Raw genomic sequence first — 7,208 nt, 5'->3', positions numbered from 1 at the left:
AGCTGTATTCTAACATTAACTTAGTTCTCCTTAAATGCTTGCTAATAACTTTTAAGCACATTGACAGCGTTGTGTTGGACAGATTTGTGCAGCTGTGTTCATGAGGGAGAGGGAGAGAGCGAGACAGAGGATGTGCTGCGCAAATCTCTGCATTAGTAGTTTATTAGCTACCTGATCATAACTTGTGTGTCTGTATCTTCCATCGTCAGCCGCTTATCCTGCATACAGGGCTGGATACACAGGACAGGTCGCCAGTCCATCGCAGGGCCACACATAGACGAACAACCACGCACGCTCACACCTAAGGACAATTTAGGGTCGCCAATTAACCTAGACTGCATGTCTTTGGATGGTGGGAGGAAGCCGGAGTACCTGAAAACCACCAGAACATGCAACACACAGAAAGGCCAGGGCAACCGGGGTTTGAACCAATGACCTTCTTGCTGTGAGACGACAGTGCTAACCACCGCACCACCGTGCCGCCCCTTGTCTGTATCTTATTTTACGCAATTTTAGTGAGCCAAGTAGTCGGGAGAAAGACCATGATGAACAGCCTGTAGTTAGTGTGTCCACTGCGCCCTTAAGCCTTCGCTGCGCATGGACACACACAAAGGGCAAAATTGAGCTTTAATACAAGTATTTTTTGCATGTATTTTTATTATTGTGTGACTGTAGTGTATACATTTGGTTGTGTTTAGGTGTAATTTTGGTATGAATTACCATATTAAAAAATAATCGGGACCTCACTAATTTATAAACCCTGGTTACGGCCCTGGTTGTACCCTGTGAAGTACTTTCAATGAAATGGTGCCATACAAACTAATCTTAATCTGAACTTCAGCACAACACTTGTCTTCTTTTTGTCACTAATATTGGTTTTGTTTTTTCAAGGAGCAGAAGTTAGCTCTGTACAATGGCAGGCAGTTCTTGGAGGGATCGTTGGGATCATTGCACTCATCTGCCTGGTTGTCTGTGTTTGGTAAGTATCACAAATCAAAGCAGCTAATTTGACTCAGTCACTGGCACAATGTATATTTAACCCAAAACACAGTATAATTAGCAGCCTCTCATGTCTTACAGATTTTTAAAGTCAACACATCCAACTACACAACAGACTCAGGTGGGAAAATACTACAGTACTTCAGCTGTACAGTACTGCACTGTGTGTATCTGAATGTTTTACATCTGTTCATTTTGGCTGTGTAGTCTACCTGACTCATTGTTCAGATGATGATTTACTGTAAAACCTTAATCCGAGCCGCCTCTGTGCTTCTATGTAGTTCTGATTATTTTTCAAAAGTCCATTCAATTGATTTGAGATGGATTAGTAATTATTTATTAGGGAAGGATCCAGCTGAAGGTTCCCCTCACAACACTTCCTGTTTGATTCATTTACAGAGTCAAACATACGAAGAGCTGCCATTTCAAGACCCAGCAAGTAAAACTAAAGAAAAAGAAGACATCCATTATGGAGAGATCGACTTCTCCAAGCGGAGACGTGATTGGTCCTCTGACTCAGTGCAGGACAGTGGACAGCAGCAGGATACTCTGTATGCACAGGTCAAAGTGTCCCAGCCAGCAAACAGCTTAACACAGACTGCTGACGGGCCAGAGGATCTCTACGCTCAAGTGAAGAAAAAATGAGGAGTGTGTTGTGGTCACATTTGGACTGCATTCTTACTTTTTATTTTATTTACTTTGTCAGTTAATTTAGAAAGAGACACTGGACAGGAAAATATCTTCACTTTACTGAAAGTCAAGACCTCCACACCCTGCAGCTGGTTTCATCTTTCACACGTTATCACATTATAGTTCAAATGTATGTGCTGACCTCATAAGGACGTTGATGCTGTGTGATAAGTCATCTCTTTTTCAGAAATGGGGAAGTGATAAAGGGAACTATTCAAAATGACATGAGAATAAATTACTGTGAACTTGAACCCAAAGCTGTTTTATACACACATTACTAGTGTTGTAATATTATATTTGAAATGTTCATTTTGCAATATTTTACAATTAATTTTTAACAAGGCATTTTAAATCTAATCTTTTGTCACATTTTGTATGCCATGTTTTTTTGTATTTTAATCACTTCAAAAATAAATGAGGCGTCGTCTCTGCATCTGAAGATATTTATTCATTGCTCTGTAATAAAAACCTTAGCATGCACCTTCTTAAAATACCTTTTAATTTCAGTCGCATTTATTGGTTTCACATTTCACATAGTGTGTAAACATCATATTAAATCAAACAATTCAATTACAAACATCACAGAAGGGGAAAACCCCGCCTGCCCCCAGCGTGCAGAACCTGACGGCACGACTAATAGGGGAGCGCACGGGTGCCGGGTGCAGAAGGCAGGTCCAGACTGTAAAACCGGATAAAAGTGTGAGTGGTGGCCCAGCCAGCCGCGTCACACAAATCCTGGAGTGACGCCCCTGCGAGGAGGGCCCTAGAAGCCGCCATGCCTCGAGTAGAGTGCGCCCTTACGGCCATAGGTGAAGGCAAACCGCGCACCTGATAGGCCAGGGAAATAGTCTGAACAATCCAGTTGCTGATGGTGTGTTTAGAAGTGGGGAGCCCAGCCTTGGGGGACCCGAAACATCTCCCTGTCCACGCCACTTTGAGCGTGGACGGGGAGAGGCCGGCGGAGAAACTCCAATATCACAATTACCGAGCAGGTAACTGGGTCCACCGCCCATTCTCTGCACCAGGTGGTGAACACATTCCACTTTAGGCCGTACATCCTTCTCGTGGACGGGGCTCTGGAGCTGAGCAGCGTCTCTACTGCTGCTGTCGTCAGGCCCGCCTCTAGGAACTGCGCCCCCTCAGGGGCCAGACCTATAGCTGCCACAGGGCGGGGTGCGGGTGAAAGATCCGGCCCTCCGCCTGGGACAGCAGGTCTCTCCTCAGAGGGTCCTGCCAGGGCGGGCACTCGAGGAGCGATATTAAATCCGAGAACCACACTCGTGCCGGCCAAAATGGGGCTACTAGTAGTAGACTGACGGCGTCCTGGCGGACCCGCTCCAGAGCCCACGGGAGCAGAGCGACTGGGGGAAACGCATACAGACGCAGCCTCGGCCACGTCCGCACCATGGCATCCAGCCCTAGCGGGGCTGGGGGTGAGAGGGAGAACCACAGGGGACAGCATCTTGAACCTGAACCTCCTCAGAGATTGGTTCAGGGACCGCAGATCCAAAATCGGACGCAATCCTCCGTCCTTCTTGGGAACCAGGAAGTATCAGCTGTAGAAGCCGGCTTCTCTGACCGGCAGGGAAATTAGTTCTGTGGCCCCTTTCCTTAGCAGAGAGCGGACTTCCTGTCCCAACACCTGGCTCTGTTCTGCATGTACTGTAGTCCTGACCATCCCGCAGAATCTGGGGTGGCGAACCCGGAACTGCAGCCTGTAGCCATCTACTACTGTGCGCAGGACCCACGGGGAAATGTTTGCGAGGCTTCGCCAAGCTTCCGCGAACTTCGCCAAGGGGACCAGCCCGGTCCTCAGATCCGTCTTCCTGGGGGGCTGTGGGTGAGAGCGCCGTCTTGCGTCCCAGGATGGTTGACGGGGATTCCGCGAAGTGAAGCTCTGCTTCTGGCTGTGGCGGGAGGTGCTGGATGAAGGCTGCGTCCGCCTTTCCTGAGCCGTCGCAGTCCTGGAGTCTGACCGGCGGGCGAGATATCGCTCAAACGCCTCTTCCTGAGTTTTGGCGTGCTGGAACCTGTTGACGACAGCATCCACTGCTTCGCCAAAACAGGCCAGAAGGCGAGAGGGGTGCATCCAGGAGAAAAGCCCTCTCCTTCCACTGGATGCCCAATAGGTTGAGCCACAGATGGCGCTCCGTAGCCACCAAAGCCGCCATGGATCAGCCAATGGAACGGGCCATTTCCTTGGTCACACGGAGAGCCAAGTCCGTCGCTCTACGGAGCTCCGTCAGGTCCTCCTCAGAGGGACCTCCCCCTACGTCACAGTCCCGAAGGAGATCGGCCTGGTATGCCTGCAAGACAGCCATCGTGTGTAGGCTGGCACCAGCTTGACCCGCTGCCATGTAGGCCTTGCCCACCAAATCGGAAATCATCCGACACGGCTTGGTGGGGAGCGTCGGCGTCCGGAGGGATAAGGCGAGGTTGGGAGAGAGGTAGCTAGCCAGTGCCCCCTCCACTCGTGGCATCGCTCCGTAGCCATGCTGTCTGATTTCTGTCACGTTGCCGTAGTCCAGCCGGGGGGACGTAGACAGCCGCGCAGAGAAGGGTTTATTCCATGATCTACAAAACTCATTGTGTAGATCCGGAAAAAAATGGTAGGGGCCGACGCAGGGGTGACGCTCAGTGTTGCAGAAACCGCTCATCTAGTTTGCTGCCTACCGATGGCTGCTGCACAGCCTGTGGCCAATCAATGTGCAGCTTGGCCACGGCCCGCGTCACCACTTCCAACAACTCCTCGTATCCTGGCGAGGGCTGATGACGTTCCGTTTCCTCCCTGCTAAGCACATCTAGCTCCTCAGAGGCAGATCGTGTCAGCCTCTCCGGACTCACCCCTCGAGTGGGAGAAACCGAGAAACGGGCTCCCGTTCCGGCACCCTTGGCAATCTCGCGTTGTGATCCCCAGGATCGGAGCCGCCGCTACGCCTCAGCGACCGCGGGGCCTGTGCCACAAGGGGAGCACATCCGACCATCCTCTAGGAAGAAAGCCGCTAGAGACCTCAGCACCCTCAGGGGCAGGGCCTCGCAATGGTCGCAGGCAGCCCCCTCGAGAGCCGCCTGAGCATGCAACATCCCCAGGCATGAAACACACATGGGTATCACCCTCCGTGATGAAACGCTCACATGGAAAGACACACTGTCAGAATCGCTTCGACATGATCTGCTGCTTCGTCTCAACATCAGGTAGGATAATGGAGCTTCCAAACATAGCCAGAGTGCCTGCTGAATAGAAAGAAGCTAATGTGTCCTATGTGCCGGCATGCTTATATACCCCCTCCGGTTACGCCGTCACACACTACCGTTCTTTAACACCAATAGGATTGGAGTAGTTTCATTCATAGTTCAGCCCTGCCACGCCCAGGCGTTCCCATAGTGTCGTCAGTTCGAGTTCCCTCGAAGGGGAACCCACGCGGACACGGGGAGAACATGCAAACACAAAAAGGCACCACCGCGCCGCCCCCACAATAACCAGCCTAGTTAAAATGAATGAAATGACACAAAAAAGATTAGTTCATTTTAATGAATGAGATTTGGTGACTCGAGTCTGTAAAAAGACTTTTCCCATCACTACAACCAAAAAGGAGGATACAACTTATTGTGGGGACAGCCCAGCTGACGGTGAGTGTCCTGGTTTTACTTTTTTTCTCACTTTATTTCACCCATTGTTTTGCTCTGCCTGCCTCCCTGTGTTCTCCTCTTCTCTCCCTCGGCTCCTGAGCCCAGCCAACTACCTACACCTGCACCTCATCAGCCACCTCGTCAGCCTGCCACACCTGCCAGTAATCAACCTCATCCCAGCCTGTATTTTAACCCCGGTTCTCCACACCATCCTCGCTTGATCGTCGTTTCTGCTTACCCGGTGCCACCTCTACGTCCAGGCTCTCATGTTCCTTGTTTTTTCTCATCTTCCCTGCATTTTGTCGCTCCAGTCACTAACCCTGTCTTTCTGTCTGTTTTCCCTCCCAGGTTCACTCGTCATCCGTTCAGTCGGCTGGGCTCATCCTCCGGTCCTCACCTCTCGGGCTTCCTCCACGGCGCCCTCCCGGCTCCTCCCTGCTCCTCGCCTCACCACCCGTGCCTCGCCCGCTCCTCGGTCCTCCGTGCCCGCGTCCCCTGGCGTCCACCTCTCCTCCCTCACCTCTTCCCTAGCCCCCTCCGTGAACCCTCAATAAAACCTCCTTCCCTCTGAGTGTTGCGTTTGGGTCCTTTCTGTCCCGTCTCCTAACAGAACGATCAAGCCATCATGGACCCAGCACGCTCCCCCTCCCCAACCCCTTCCACCGGCAACTATACCCCAAGAAGTCCTTCGCGCAGTGGCCTCTCAGGGAGCCATGCTCGGCCGACACGCAGCTCATCTCCAGTCCGTGGCGGGCGCGCTTGGCTTCCTGACTGAAGAGGTGCAGCGCCTCGGTGCGCGCCTCCCTGATCCCCTCCTCACTCAGCCCTGGTCCCCCTCTCACTCTCCGCCTCACTCCCTGGCCGCTGACTTAAGCCCATGCCCCCCCGCCGGCGCTCCGTTCCCTCGCGAATCGCCAGTCTCCCACCCGGACAAATTCTCTGGTGTTTTAGGCACGTGCGACAGCTTCCTGGTACAGTGCGCCCTGGTGTTTAAGAGCCAGCCAGCAAGTTTCCAGTCCGACGAGGCCAAGGTTTGTTACATCGCTGGGCTGCTCCGCGACCGGGCTCTCTCCTGGTACGCAGCAGTCAGCGAGGGCCAGCCTCACGTCCTCTCCTCCTACTTCTCCTTCGTGGAGGAGATGCGGAGAGTTTTCGATCGCCCTGTGCGGGGGAGGGAGGCGCCTAGGCGGCTTCTCTCCCTCCGCCAGAACGATCGCAGTGTGGCGGAGTATTCTGTCGATTTCCGCATTCTGGCGGCCAAGTCGGGCTGGAACAGCGAGGCCCTCCGGTGCGTCTTCCTGGATGGCCTCAGCGATCGTATTAAGGATCTACTGGCCACTAGGGGCGTGGCCACCGATCTGGATAACCGTTTGCGGGAAAGGACCAGGGACCGCCTCGCTCGCGGGTCTGCCACCTCCCGCTCTGGCCTCACACCACCCCGGGCCTCTGTTTTGCCGTCCCCCGCGCCACACCCTGCTACACCGCCGGGCCCCACGGCGCCACTTTTGCCTTCCCCCGACGCTCCTCCAGAGTCCACCCAGTTCGGTCGCGCTCGCCTCTCCCCGGAGGAACGTGAACGGCGCCGTCTGGCCGGTGAGTGTATATATTGCGGCAAGCACGGCCACCTCCTGCCTGCCTGCCCCGTGCGGCCAAAAGATTCGGCTTGTCAGTAGTTTTGGGGCTACTGACGAGCCGAAACCCTTCACCCCATCTCCGCTCCCCACTCGACGCCACAGTCACGTGCGGAGACGTAGTTCTCTCCCTCGGGGCCCTTATAGACTCTGGCGCCGATGAAAATTTTCTAGATATCGGGGTTGCCCGCCAGCTTTCCGTTCCCCAGATCCCCCTTGACGCGCCCCTCCGTGCTACAGGTCTCACTGGCCAGCCCC

At 53.5% G+C, this 7,208-nt stretch overlaps 1 protein-coding gene and 1 long non-coding RNA gene across 2 annotated transcripts in view; one reads left to right on the top strand and one right to left on the bottom strand.

Annotated features, from left to right (window-relative positions):
• Positions 1 to 7,208, bottom strand: part of pck2 (phosphoenolpyruvate carboxykinase 2 (mitochondrial)) — a 29,604-nt gene that overhangs the window by 7,418 nt on the left and 14,978 nt on the right. The window lies entirely within an intron of this gene.
• On the top strand, positions 764 to 2,036 carry LOC123980323. Its single transcript, XR_006827471.1, has 3 exons — positions 764 to 979; positions 1,081 to 1,120; positions 1,399 to 2,036. It is a non-coding gene; the product is annotated as an uncharacterized LOC123980323 (long non-coding RNA).

Source organism: Micropterus dolomieu, linkage group LG01, assembly GCF_021292245.1.
Source record: "Micropterus dolomieu isolate WLL.071019.BEF.003 ecotype Adirondacks linkage group LG01, ASM2129224v1, whole genome shotgun sequence".
In the NCBI taxonomy this organism is placed as follows: Eukaryota; Metazoa; Chordata; class Actinopteri; order Centrarchiformes; family Centrarchidae; genus Micropterus; species Micropterus dolomieu.
This window is presented reverse-complemented; position numbering and strand designations above follow the sequence as displayed.